The 13,610-nt window shown below is 48.8% G+C and overlaps 1 long non-coding RNA gene across 1 annotated transcript; it reads right to left on the bottom strand.

Moving 5' to 3' along the window:
- Nucleotides 1-829: 829 nt before the first annotated feature.
- LOC136287612 (uncharacterized) lies at nt 830-3,354 on the bottom strand. The gene is made up of 3 exons (XR_010720205.1): nt 3,188-3,354; nt 2,910-3,017; nt 830-1,295 (listed from the first exon to the last, which is right to left on the bottom strand). It is a non-coding gene; the product is annotated as an uncharacterized lncRNA (long non-coding RNA).
- Nucleotides 3,355-13,610: the final 10,256 nt, after the last annotated feature.

Below are 13,610 nucleotides of genomic sequence, written 5' to 3'. Positions count from 1 at the left end.
CACCCTGGCAGCCAGGAGGGCCAGCCCTGTCCTGGAGGCATCAGGCCCAGCATGGCCAGCTGGGCAAGGGAGGGGATTGTCCTGCTCTGCTCTGCACTGGGGCAGCCTCACCTGGAGTGCTGGGGGCAGTTTTAGGTGCTACAATGTAAGAAAGATATTAAACTAATGCAGAATGTCAAAAGGAGGGCAACAAGGATGGTGAAGGACCTTGAGAGGAAGCTGTATGGGGAATGACTGAGATCACTTGGTGTGTTCCTCAAGAGGAGACTGAGGTGGCCTTAAGTTTTAGCTTTCATGTTTTCAGATTCTGTGCTGCCTAGGAATGTAGTTCTGAGCCTCCTATTAAGTGCCAGTAAGCTCTCTTCACAGAGTAGGTAGACAAAACAAATCTTTTTCCTCCTGAAGACTAAGGACAACTTTCAGCCCAACAGCATAAACAACGGTGGACTGAAGAGAGAAAGCAAGAAGGATGAGACCTCACAACCTGAAGCTGTAATTGGACAATTAGACCCCAATATGCAAATGGGCCAAAACTTATAAAAACATAAGACCTTGTGACGGGTTGTCCATTTTGTGACCATTTTCAGTCCACCTTGGGTGTAGCCCTGGTCAGGCTCTTGTCCTGCCCAAGGTGTGTCCTAGAGGCCTTTCAATAAATACCTACTTTATTCTCCAGCTCTGTCCAGTCTCTGTTTCAGGTCAGCCTTCCCAAGGCATCAGAGGGAAGACCTCATAGCAGTTACAACTTCCTCTTGGGGGGCAGAGGAGAGGCAGGCACTGTTCTCTTCTCTGTGATGACAGTGACAGGACCTGAGGGAATGGCCTGAAGTTGTGCCAGGGGAGGTTTAGGTTGGATATCAGCAAAAGGTTTTTCACCCAGAGGTTGTTTGGGCACTGGACAGGCTTCCCAGGGAGCTCCATAGTGGTCACAGCACCAAGCCTAACAGAGTTCAAGAAGTATTTGGACAATGCTCTCAGGTATGCAGTGACTCTTGGGATGTCCTGTGCAGGGCCAGGAGCTGGACTTGATGATCCTTGTGTGTCCCTTCCAACTTGACTTATTTTATGACGTCAGGAGTGAGTTCTTAACACCTGTTTAGGTACAACATCTTTTCACGGCCTTTAAAGAGCAGCTCTGGAGAGCGGTGGGCACTGCTGCCATGACTTGCAAGCCACCTGTCCCTGATGCTGGCTGTAGGGGACAGCTGCCTGTTTACCCAGAGGTCCCAGACACACCATAGACCTACCCTTAGCTCATAAGGGCAGAGAGGCAAATCCAAGCTTGCAGAACAGCCCTAGAATAGAAGAGGTAAATGAGCTCCTAGCATGTTAGTGGCGGGGGTACAGAGGAAAAGCAGGGCTGGCTTTTACCCAGCCCATACTGATGGCACTGGGTGCTGAGGTCTGGGATTTAGAAAGGGTACTGAAAAGGTGGGAATAGCCCAGAGAAAAGAAGGAAGAATCCCAAAGGGCACAGGTGATCCTGGGAGGTGGTTTAATTACAGCTCATCTGCTTTAGTGGAGACACCAACAGGACTCTAGCACAGAAATGTGTACACTAAACACAAGAAAACCAGTCACTGTGGCTAAAGGACAGAGCATGGGACTGATGTTCCTTGCTGGCTTTAAAGTGTCTGGAAGGAGCACTGAATTGATCTAGGTAGTAGACACCTGTAGCTTTGGTGTTTAAGTTCCCTGGATCATGGGCTGTGTGGCCAGGCTGCACTGGGGATACCAGACCCAGCAAAGGGTCTCTCACAGAGCCAAGTCTGCTCCTCTCCAGCAGCACTGAAGGGGAAGGTGCTCAGAGGCTGCTGAACCAGAACATGTGACATACAGCAGAGCCTTTGGGGCGCATGAAGAACAAAAGGCAAAAGAAAGAACAAAACCACCAAATCTCCCTCACACAGAAACTGACACTGCTGAATACCAGATTTTCAGCATTGCTGTGTTGTTACTATGTACTGCCTTGTCGTTTGCAGCCGTCAATGTCTCTAAGGAGAGACATCTCTCTCATGTGCAGGTAGCAGAAAGCCTGTGCCCACCTGCTAGGGGGCCTTCTGCTGGGCACCACTCCACCTTTGTGAACCCTCTCCAGCCCCAGGTCAAACTAAACTCGTTTCCTGAATCCCTGCAGAAATGAGGGACTGAGCAATTTGCACGAGCCTCCCCCTCCCCACAACAGCATCCTCCAGACCCATACCTCCAGTCGAGTCACTCCCCCTCCTAGCTGGGCAATGCCCTTGCTGACCCCTCGGATGAGGAAGGGTTTTGCCAGAGGATGAAGCAAAACCCACTGTGTCCTCCCTGCTTCCACTCTGCAGGATGCCCCTGTGCTGAGAGCACCTCATCACCACAGCCCCACTGGCACTGAGGAGAACCCAAGTCAAAGGTATCCCATAAAACATCCTCTCCTGCTGAGCTAGCCCAGCTCCTTCTTTGGAAACTCTTGCCTTAGGAAACCTCCCTCCATGTTTTCAGTTGAGACTTGCCGGTGCCTCTTTTATACCCCTTTTTTTTTTTTCCTTTTCCTCACCCTTTCCAAATATTTGGTTTTATGAGCTTTTTGTTGAGATCATAAAATACTGGGTTGGAGGACTATAAATTCATAAGGAGGTAATCTTTGAAGGGAGCTTTTTTTTTGCCTTACTATTAAAATGATAATGATAATAATTTAAAAAAATATAACCCCATCCCTCCCTCCCTTGCAAGTACCCTCCTGTTTTGCAGCACAACACCTAAGTAACGATCTGGGCTCTTACCCATCATCTTGCCTCTTAGATTTAACTAGACCAGGGTTTTGCAGGCTGGGAACCATAGATAGAGGTGAGCAGCAGCCAACCCTGATATCAGAATCTTGGGCTCAAGGAAAGCAATTTCTTTTGGAGTTTTACAGAGATAATAGTTACCTGTTCATGCTGGGTCCAGCATCTTTCACAGTCATGGTAGGAAGCATAGGCCAGTCAGTAAGAGCTGAGGATGCCTTCCTTCACCTTTTTGTCAGGAAACCTAAAACACTTCAGGGAGAGATCACTGCCAGACTGCTAGAAGATATTGAAAATCCCAAGTTGTTTCCTTCTCACACGTGGTGATAATGTCATGTGTCCCCCCAGAGATACACCTGTGATTTAACTCAGTGCTACAACTACCCCACATCCATTGCAGGACAGTCTGGGATGCCCTGTACCTTTCAGGAGCACCACTGGCTTTGCAGGTGAAGAAACTGAGGCTGGAAGACCTGGCCTGCTCCTCTCACTGCCCTGCTCCAGGCTCAGTCTGCCACTCACTCCCTGCTGGGTTGGAGCCAACTGAATCATGTCCTGCCTGTGGCAAAGGAAGAGCTGAAGGGGCACAACTGACTCTCTAAATAAGGAGCACTCTGCTGGAATTTGGGGCACTATTATCTAAATCTTGCAGCCTTTATTCAATCAAGCCTTCAGCTGAGAGGCATTCCCACTGAGCAGCCTTAATTGGCTTATTTAAGATCAGCTAGGCCAGCTGAGTCAGCAAGGAGCACAGGAAGCTTTTCCCCCATCTCTGCTAAGGGAGAGAGTCCCATCCACTCCTGGGGCTCTGCAAACCCTGACTTGGCTCCAGAATAACCCCAAACTCCACTGATAGCATGAGAGTTGTGGCTGCTTCCATAAGCTGCCTGGTGGCTGCTGTGGGCTTTGGCTCACACAGGAGAGCAGGGCACGGGGTGCCTGACTGCCAGCCCCCTAACCTTGGACATCTTCCTGGCCTCTCCCTGTCCACAGGTTAAAGAAGGGATTTGCAAGAAGCAAGACTGAGGGCAAGATTTCTGCAAGGCAGATCCCCTGGTCCCCCATTATCGCTGCTTCTTTTAAAAGCAGCAATTGTGCACAGGGAGGAGGAGGAGGTCACATGAAGGATGCCTGAAATTCTTTCCAAACCACAGCCATTTCTGACCCATCAGAAATTTCCCCACTTACTCTGGCCTGTGAACTCTGGAAAATGCAATTAAAAGAGAAAAAGCAGAGGCCTGAAACCTCTGATTCAGGCAGGCTCTCTGACATTCATTAATGAGGCCAGCTTTACACGATGCTGATTCAATAGGAGCCACTGTCTGCTTCCAGCCCTGGTTCATCAAAAGTTCATCATTTCTCCCTTCCAACAGAAACCTGCCTGGAGTTTGTCCTGCCTTCACAGCAGTCAAGGGAGCACCTCTTTTAATGGTTTAATGTGACTGAAATTGGCATTTTCTGGGTTGACAATGGAGATGAGCAGTCCTTTATTTGTATGTACTTATACATATCCACTATAACCTCCCCTGTATGGCATCTTCTTTCTATACCTGGATGCATCACCCAAAGCCTGGCGAGGTGACAGCAGGCAACTGTGGCTCCCGCCCCAGCAGGAGCCAGCTTTTCAGGGAGGGCACAGGACAAGCTGCCAGTGTCACCAGAGCCAAGCCAGCAACTTCTGGGCACGTTGTCCGCCTGCCCTCCGCCCACGTGCCAGCAAGCAGATCCTGACACTACCTCGCTGACCTGTCATTTGATATTTGGTTCCTATCCCGGACTCACACAGCTGCAGACACATGGCCACCTCTGAAACAGTTGGTTTTAACTGTGGAGCTCATGTCCAGCAGTAGAAGTGGTGGAAAGCAGTGGCAAAAGGAGATGAAGAGGGGTGAATGGCTCCAGCATGTTTGGAGGTAGACCTGGGCTGATGATGGGTCTGGGCAAGAGCAGGTAGAGGAGGATTATTGGCTTTGGCGTGTTTGAAGGTAATCCCAAAATAATAGTTAAAATTTTATTGAGTTAAACTAAGTCCTTGCCCTCAAATAGAGGGGCTACACTCTTGGGAATAGGTGGGTTTTATTGAGAACAGTTCACCCATTCTAGGTGAACTTAACCACCTTCTTTCCCCAGTAAATCTGCCCCCTACCTGCTGGCTCCCCATGACATCCCAGGCCTCTCAGTGGCAGGAGAGGCTCCCACTGCTGCCACAGGTCACACTGTACAAAGCTCACCACTTGATCCCTGAGGTAACATTATCCCCCTCTGTTTAATACCATTAAGCAAAACTACCTGCGTGGGGCCACCTGTGTAACCAGAGAACTTCCCGTGGCTGCATGCCAGGGTGTCTCCTTCCAGCCTGGACCCACCGCCAGGGCGGGAGGGGGCCGGTCTCAGGAATGATCTGGGGCAGTGGGTTGCTCCAGCTGCTGGCCAAGTGAGAGGAGTCCCACCTGCTCCGGGTCTGTAAAGGGCATCGACCATGCAGGGGGTTGTTCACCTCTCCCCGAATCCATGGAATGACCCCCTGACCTGCCCAGAACTGTGAGGATGGGAGGGATGACTTTTCCAGTGCAGTCAGCTGGGCTTGATTTTTGCGGGCAGAGTCCACATGGAAGAGGCAGGTGATTCCTCTCCACGTGTCAGCGCTCAGGAGAGGAGAGCGCCTGGCCGTGCCACTGTGCTCCTCTACAGAGGGAGCTGCCTCTCGCCCCGGGCTCGGCAGCTCCTCCCTGAGCAGCCTGAAATGGATCCCTTCAGACCAGAGGCATTTTACTGCTTTCAGTTGAGAATAATAGAGATGAGAAGGCGAAGTATGGCTGGGATGAGGCCCCGTGCCTCAGCCCTGGTACTTGGTTTCCACAACACAGGAATGCCGAAGCCTGACAATTATAATCAACGGCAATATTGCTTCCTTCAAGATTTGGTCCAGTGCAAGGCTAAAATCTTGTGGGAAGAATTTATTTTTAACTCTCCCACCATACCAAAATTATAGAGCTTTTAAAAACCACCCCAGCCCCCTCCGTCCCCCCCCCCCCCCCCCAAAAAAAAAAAAGAAGAGCTGAACATTTCCGTACTTCTCTCTATTTCAAAGCACAGAATTAAAACTGTTATGGGTTTGAAAAATGGAAACTCACTCAATTTGGAGCCCACTTGCTTGTTTCTGCCCCAAGTTCTTATAGAAGCTTTTAGGGGGGATTGAGCAACAACTTCTGTTTTGCAGATGGGGAAACAAATCATATTTTGGATAAGTATCTAAAAGCAAGTCAAGCAAAGATGGTAGCAATATTGGATAAGCCATCCATGTCTCCTGACTTCTCCACAGGTTTGCTACCCAGGGACTAAACAAGCAAAATAGATCTCAAATCATGAGATTTCATGAGAGAATGAAATAAATACAGGTGAGATGCCAATTAAAAAGATACTGAGTTGTACCCACCACAATGTGCAGTTAAAGCAATTAATTCCTTCCATGGAGAGAAAAAAGTGGTTTTGAAATCTATGGCTTTGCAGGCAGATTCCACCCCATGAGAAAAGGTGGGAGGAAGGGCTTTTGCCCTGCCTGGTAGGAATGTCTGGGGAGCAGGACATGACAACAGTGCTACCCAGGGTTGCATGGAGGAAACTGAGTGGGCTAAAACACTGAGTCAAGGGTAGGGCTGAAGTTGGGGGAGTTTTTATTCTTAATTTGCCTGTGTTTATATGGAGAAGTGTTGTGTTCAGATTCCAGTTGCAGCTTTTTAGCTGCAAGAAATTATTTTGACTCCCAGCCAAACAGAGAGCACATCGCCTGTGGGAATAGGGAATTATAAAAACAGAGGGGGAAAGCTCATGGTGACTATTTGGGATAGACATCCATCTGTAACCAGGGTTTTCAAGTTCAGTTTGTGTCTTCCTCACCTCACAGCATTTCTCTGCGTAACTCAAGTGTCTGAAATAAAGGTCCCCTGAACTGCAAGGAATGCTAGTGTGTATTTAAAAGTGATATCTCACAAGCCACTGGAGGGCTGTTGGGGCAGGACTGGCTGGAAGAAAAGCTATAGACTCCCAGCTATCATCTCCAGGAGCTCAGGTTTTGGTTATTCAGGTCCCTGTCATGGAAAGTGACTTTCCAGAAGTATTTCACTTTTTAAATGTTTGGCTTTGGCTGACTGTCCCATAATTCAGGGCAGGTGTAGTTTTCCATGGCTTCACAGGAAACATCACTCAACACACACATCCCACAGGTTTGCAGTTGGTAAGCTGTTGGGACTGTAAAAAACAAAGAGCGAGCCCAAACAATTCTACTGCACGCAGTTATATTTTCATTTACACTAGCTTGGATTTTTTTCTTTAAACACATTTCTGCCTACAGACATAATTGGATTTACTGGGCCTAGAAGCTCAGTACCAATCATGTTTCCATGGAGAAAACAGTAGGTCCAGCTCATTCTCCCAGGTACTCTTATCTCCAGCTCCCTTGGAAGCACTGCCTTTGTCACTGCTCAAGAAGCACCCTTGCACTGAGGACAGGAGTCAGAGGAAAACAATCATGAACACAGAAAAATAATCAGAAACATCGAGACACAATGTGCTCACAACATCCCAACAGCCTCAGATGTGGGTTTGAGGCATCTCCTTTGTCTGTCCTGCCAGGAGCAGACAGACAGAACTCCAGGAAGCAGGGCATCCTACAGAGCCCAGGGCTCCCTAGCTCTGCTTGAACCCCTCTTCAGCACCAGAAGGTACCCTCTGCCAGCAGTCAGGGGTTCAAGGCCTTACAGGAGCTGATGTCAGGGAGTTTACACTCCTTTCTCCTTGGTCTGGGCACTCTGTCTCTCCCTGCTGTGGAGGGAAATGGAACTAGTGGAAAATGCTTCCTGCAACCTCCACACAAGCAACAAATCCTTTCAGGCCCCTCTTGGTGCTCACTTTCATATGCAGCACCATATGAATGAAGTTGCCCTTCATCCTGGAGGTGGAGCTGCCAGAAGGTCATGACCAGGCCCACTCCCATCTTCCACACCTCATTGCTGATGAAACTGGGCTTTGGGAATCCCAGTGGGACCATTTGGCATCTTCAGCCTGGTCTGCTCTGCACTGCCTCAGAAAGCTGCCCTTCTCTGACCTGTGCCACCCCACGCTCCTGAATGGTACTCACAGATGGAGTGGGGCTGGCAAAAGCAAGGCAGCCTTCTTAGGGGAAAGGCTGGCTCCCAGCTGTGCAGTGGCTGTTGCCAGTGGTCTCCCTCCTCCCTCACCTCCCAGCTTCCTCGGGTTCCCCTGGCAAAATTTCTTCAGGTGCACCAATCTATAATTCCATGGCTAGCCTAGGTACCTACTGAGAACTGCTTATACCCCACTACTGCCCATGTTAGGCAGGCCCCAAAAAGCTCTTAAAGGGAAACTTCAGTGACTGGCATGGTGGGAGGAAAAGGCACCCTCTTGCCTCTGTGACAGGGAGAGCACACAATTCCCTGGGAGATTCGTCCAAAGCCACAGCACAGCAGTGGTCCCAAAGTTTTTGGCATCCTGCACCCCACAGCCTCTCCTTTTGCTGGCAGTCACTGCCTACCAAGCCACCTTTGCTGCCTGGCTGTGCAGCCACTGCTACCCGTGCCAGGCAAAGGGTGCAATCAATGGTAAGCAGGCTGCATTTTAATTACTCTTTATATAATGCAAACGCGACTGCATTAATAATCCTTGCAAGCCATGCGACCGTCTTACACAACCTTTAATTACTCAGGGAGCTCAGCATTTTCCATTGTCGTACAATTTGCTTTATCTTCTATTATCTCGCCGGGCTGCCAGGCCCTGTAATACAAAGGGAAACACTTTCTGCGACTTCTTCCAAGCCAGGCATCTCAAAGCTTTGTACCTGCTCCAAGACAATCATATTTCCTCTCCTTGATTTCCTCAGAGCAGAGAGCCAGAACATCACCCAAACACATGGTTTTATGCACAGAGTGGCCTCCCCTCCAAAAACTCCCCACCTTTGTGGTGAGAAGGTTATTCCCATACAACTATCTGCATTAAAACAATAAAAGATAAGGGTAATGAGTGCTTGACACATTGCATGAGGCCAGACCCAGCAGAGTGCTTAAGAAAGGGAATAAAGCTCTTAAGCACATTTTCCCATTGACTGGAGCTTACCTTTTATTAAGCACTGAACACGAGCGTATGGGTGTTTGCAGAAACGGGAATTAGGTTCTGACGTGACATCCTGGAACAACCAGATTTTTCCAGTGGCTTCAGCAGCAGTAGGAAAAATATTGCTCATCACCCTGTACCAGAAGCTGTCCTCATTCATGGCAACTGGCATGCTATAGCGCCCTTTGGGGCACGAGAACCAGAGCTCTTATGTCCTTCTGCACTTCATACCACCAATAGCACACAGGTGCCTCTCAAGTTTATTTTTTCTCCAGGCCCCTGAGGGTAAGACTTGCTCCATTTCATTCCCCCATCCCCAATGCAAAGTCACGATGGGCGACTCCGTGTCATCCTTTGCAAGTTGTGTCAACACACCAGAGTTCCCTGGAGTCTGCTGTAAGCTGGCAGGTCTGATGAGATATTGGATATAATAAATCAATAAAGGATAGAAAAAAGGACGTAATAATAAAATAAGGCATCACATTTTTGCGAAGCATTCAAGTGGTCATCAAAACCCAGTGGACCGTATTTATTTTGCAAATTAGGTGTTGAGAAGTATAAACAGGAAAAAAACCAATAAATAGATGTCTATTTCTTGCAAGGGGGTTCCTCTCAGTGCTGTCCAACCCAGTGCTCAAGCTCCTGCTGCTGTGGATGTGGACTGAGATCCATAAGGAGACCTCAAGCAAAACTTCCTGGAAGAGTATCCAGATTCTTGGATGCACTGATAAAGAGACTTAACTTGAATTTCATCCCTTAGAAGTCTCCTGCAACTGCTTTTTCACACATCTACTAGTGCCATTAAAAAAAGGTCCCAGCTGGCAAAATGGTTCTAGAACAATTAAAATACTACTTCTCTGGGCCTGAGTCTGATACTGGTTTGCACTGGCGCTAGATTTAAACAACACCCCGCTGAAGTGTATCTGCAGAACTGCAACCAGAAGAGAGGCTATAAATTAATAAATATTAGGAGATGAAAAAAATTGGTATTTAAAGTATTTGTGAATGTTTCCCACCATCCCACCCCTGAAGCTTTTATGTACAATTCGTTCTCCTAAGCTCCCTATTGGGGATAATTTCATTAAATAATATCTCAATGCTGTTTTACAGAGTGGAGTCTAAAAAATATTATAGGGCATGTTAATTTATGTGTGAAGCTCAGCTAGGTGGGTTGGGGAATAGGGATTTTTGTTGTCTGGAAGGTCACACATCTGTCTCCAAGGGACATGACAACAAGCACAGATATGCAGGAGCTACCCCACAGGCTCAGGCTGTCAGTCCTTTTCCTGCTCCCTGCTCCTGTTCTCATTCAAGGATGCAGAGAAGGAAAATCACTGCACAGCCCTCATGCCTGGCATAAGCAAGAAAGTCCAGATCCAGTGATCTCTGCCTTCTTGAATTGGCTTTAGGCATGAAAATGGTTTCCTACTACCATTCGCTTTTCCTGATGTAGTAATTAATGTGCCTTCCTGCAGAAGGAATACCAATTGAAAGGTAAAACCATTGCCTGGAGAGAGATGGGCTTCCAAGAAAGTGCTAATTAGTCCTTATTTTGAGAAACTTGGTTAAAGCAAGTGAGCAGGTGTTGCTAGAAATTTGAAATAATCTGTACAAACATGTCCTTTCCTATGTGACAGCAGAGCTAATTACACCTCCTTGGGTCATCACTCCATTTTACCTATTATCTCTTTGTCAAAAGTGTATTCCTGCTGCCTGGCACTGGCTGCCAGAACAAACACTTTAGCACTTGGTGTCGGGATGAATTAACTCCTTCTCCCATCATGGCTTGAGAGGAAGGATGTTGCTACCAACCCCACTTACTCCAAGGACAGGGAAAACCTCTCCCATCTCCTTTCAGGCATGTGAGGCACAGTGAAGTGCACCCTGCCCTGTGCCTCGCTGTCCCATTGCCAGCCAGTTTCAGGGTCAACGTGCCCAGGGTCAGCGTGGGAAAGGCTCAGGGATGGTTATGTGCTCCATCCCACTGCTGTGGCGTGTGATCAAAGCTCCACAAGCTCCTGGGAAACTGGAATGTTCCCCGGGGAAAGGTGGCGATTGACGTGCCAAGAAGGGATGAAGGCATCGGTGTTTATATGGTGTTTATATAAGATGTTATGTGTGCAGGCCGTCTCAGACACAATGGGCTCCCTGCTTTCCTTCGTCTCAGGCTGCAGGGAGGTGTCCATGCACATCTGCAAAGCTGGATCTGAGGAAAATGGGAAGCGATCACTCGGCACAAGCTAGCACAGGAGGAAAGCAGCCAACTGTGGGTTGATTCCAACAAGAATTTCCTAAGCACCCTCCCAGACCAGAGGTGTCTCTGTGTTTTTCAGCAAGCCTCACTCAATCTTAACTCCTGGTTTGTGTCACTCTCATAGGAAGAGACAGGCCAAGCACAGTCTGCACGGACACAGAGACACCTGTGGGTCACTGGGTGACCTGGGAGACCCTCACGGCCCCCCGGGCCTTGGTTTTCTGGGACACATGGATGTGTTGGTAATGCTGGGGAAGCGAGAACTGTTGGAGGGAAGGAACACAAACACCGTGGCTATGTTTGGGAGCAAAAGCCTGCTTGTAGGGTGCCTGCTGGGGCAGTGAGGTGTGTGCTCTTCCTGCAGACAGAGAATTCCGGTATCCCCAGCAGAGGCTCTGCCATGGCCACAGGCCTCCAGCTCCAGGATGATGATGCCCCTGCAGCCCAGGATTTCCTCCTGCCATGAGATGCCCTGGCCATTCCACCTGGTATAGCTGGGATAATGAATAAGGATAGGTGCAATACTGAGGTTGTGATAAATGAGCTGAGTGCAGACAGAATCCGCTCCTGACAGATGGCCATGGGAATTTCAGCTCAAAGGTGAAACACAATCCCAGGCAGACCTGGTACCCAAGAGGTCCAAGGAACAGGGGTTAATTCTCAATATATTGCAGGATAATGTGAGTTTTGCCTCTGTTGCAGCTGCAGCCGCAGTGCAGGCTGAGCAGGGCAGAGCCCTCAGTAAAACATCAGACACATCAGCCAGCCCAGGCAGCTTTTACAGAAAGCCCTTTCCCTACAGGCAGAACCTGTTCAGCATCCACTGCTGAGCCACCTTTTCAGCAGCAGCAGCACTTTCCCCAGCCCTGGGGACTTACAGCCAGGCCTGCAGCTGGTCTGAATGAATAGGATCTGAGCCTGGGGGAAGGCAGCACAGCCGTGGTGGGACCAGCAGCAGGATAGCCCCTTTCCAGTCGGAGCAGAAGGGGTGTGAGGGGTGTGCTCCTCAGCAGTGCAGCTGCCCCTGCAGTTGCTCCCAGCACTCCTTATCCCAGCAGCTGAGCATGGCCCAGCTGGACACAGGGGGGAAGGCAGGGACAGACCCCCTCTGTAAAGTTGATTCCAGACATACTGCCCTACACGTGCACCCTGAACAGAGGACCTGTTAGGGCTCAACTCATCAGAGCTGGGATGACACTGGGGACAAAGTGGCAAAATCATGGTGGGAGCTGGCATTTAAGACACAGGAGTGAATTGCATTCCTATGGAAATGTTTGGGTCCTATTTTCTTCCCCTGCCCACTGTTAACTTCTTCAGAGGTCCTAGAGGAATGTGCATTATTGCTTGCAGAAGAAGACAGCCAGAACTGATCAGGGTGGTTTCCTTCTCCAGACACAGGACAACCCAATTTCATGCTCATTTTTTCCTAAAGCCACTGCTGACTCTTGACTCTGCACCCACTTGGAGCTATAAATTTGTTTATCAGAGGGACTGACATGGCCCTGAAATGGTAAGGTCTGATTATTTGTTCTGTTAATACACTTAAGGCAGAATGATGGTGATGATCCCATCCCTGAGATGAGGAGAAGAGATACAGAAGTCAAGTATTTCCCCACTGAAGTCTAAGTCAGAGGAGGAGATAATGCTCCACTGCTCCATTGTCTCCCTTTTCAATCAGTGATGTCCCAGCACTTGATTCCACAGAGGTGAGATGCAAGTATCTTAGCAGAAACATGTTTCCCTTCCTCATCTGGCTTGTGCCCTGGAGAAATGTCCTTCCCTCAGTCTCAGTAGGTCAAGTTAGTTTGATCTTTTCTTGTGGAACACACTTCCTTAGTCCAATGTTTGCCTTTCCCATAACATCACTACAATGCTGACTCATGTCAAATTAAAGTTCAAGTATTATGCAGGAGGCTTAGAAATGACCTCCCTGAGACCTGGGAGCTGGCTCCAGTCTGAGGATGGCTGCAGTTCAGGCCTCTTCCAGCCATGATGCTGACTTTAAAAATAAATCCTGTTGGTTGAAATAAGAGCATACCTTGGATACACCTCTGGGCTCCTGAGCCACCTAGGTCAAAGCTGCTAAAGCCAGATGTGGGATCATTTTGTTTGAGTGAAAGCTGAGATTCGTCATTCAGATGACACCTGAGGGGGGGATTTTAAGCAAGTGCACACATTTCATAGGGCTTCTAATAAGCTGCTGCAGCTGGCAGGTACTCTAAAGTCCAGCACAGGGAGTGGTCACCATGTATGACTCACTCCAGCCCCAAAGCCCGGCTTTATCCACAGGTGACGTACCAGCTCTTGCAGTCATGGAGAAATGCTGCTGCCCAGGGTGACTCTCTGAGCATCCTGCCTTTGTAGTGTGGGACGGGCATGGGGAATATAAAACTGAATTAGCTCAGCTAGCTGATGGGCACAGTATGGGCTTCGCAAAGCTGAAGAGAAGTGTGGTTCCATGCAAA

This window comes from Chamaea fasciata, unplaced genomic scaffold, assembly GCF_029207755.1.
Source record: "Chamaea fasciata isolate MVZ Bird 193981 ecotype frontalis unplaced genomic scaffold, bChaFas1.0.hap1 SCAF_3, whole genome shotgun sequence".
Classification (NCBI taxonomy): Eukaryota; Metazoa; Chordata; class Aves; order Passeriformes; family Sylviidae; genus Chamaea; species Chamaea fasciata.
This window is presented reverse-complemented; position numbering and strand designations above follow the sequence as displayed.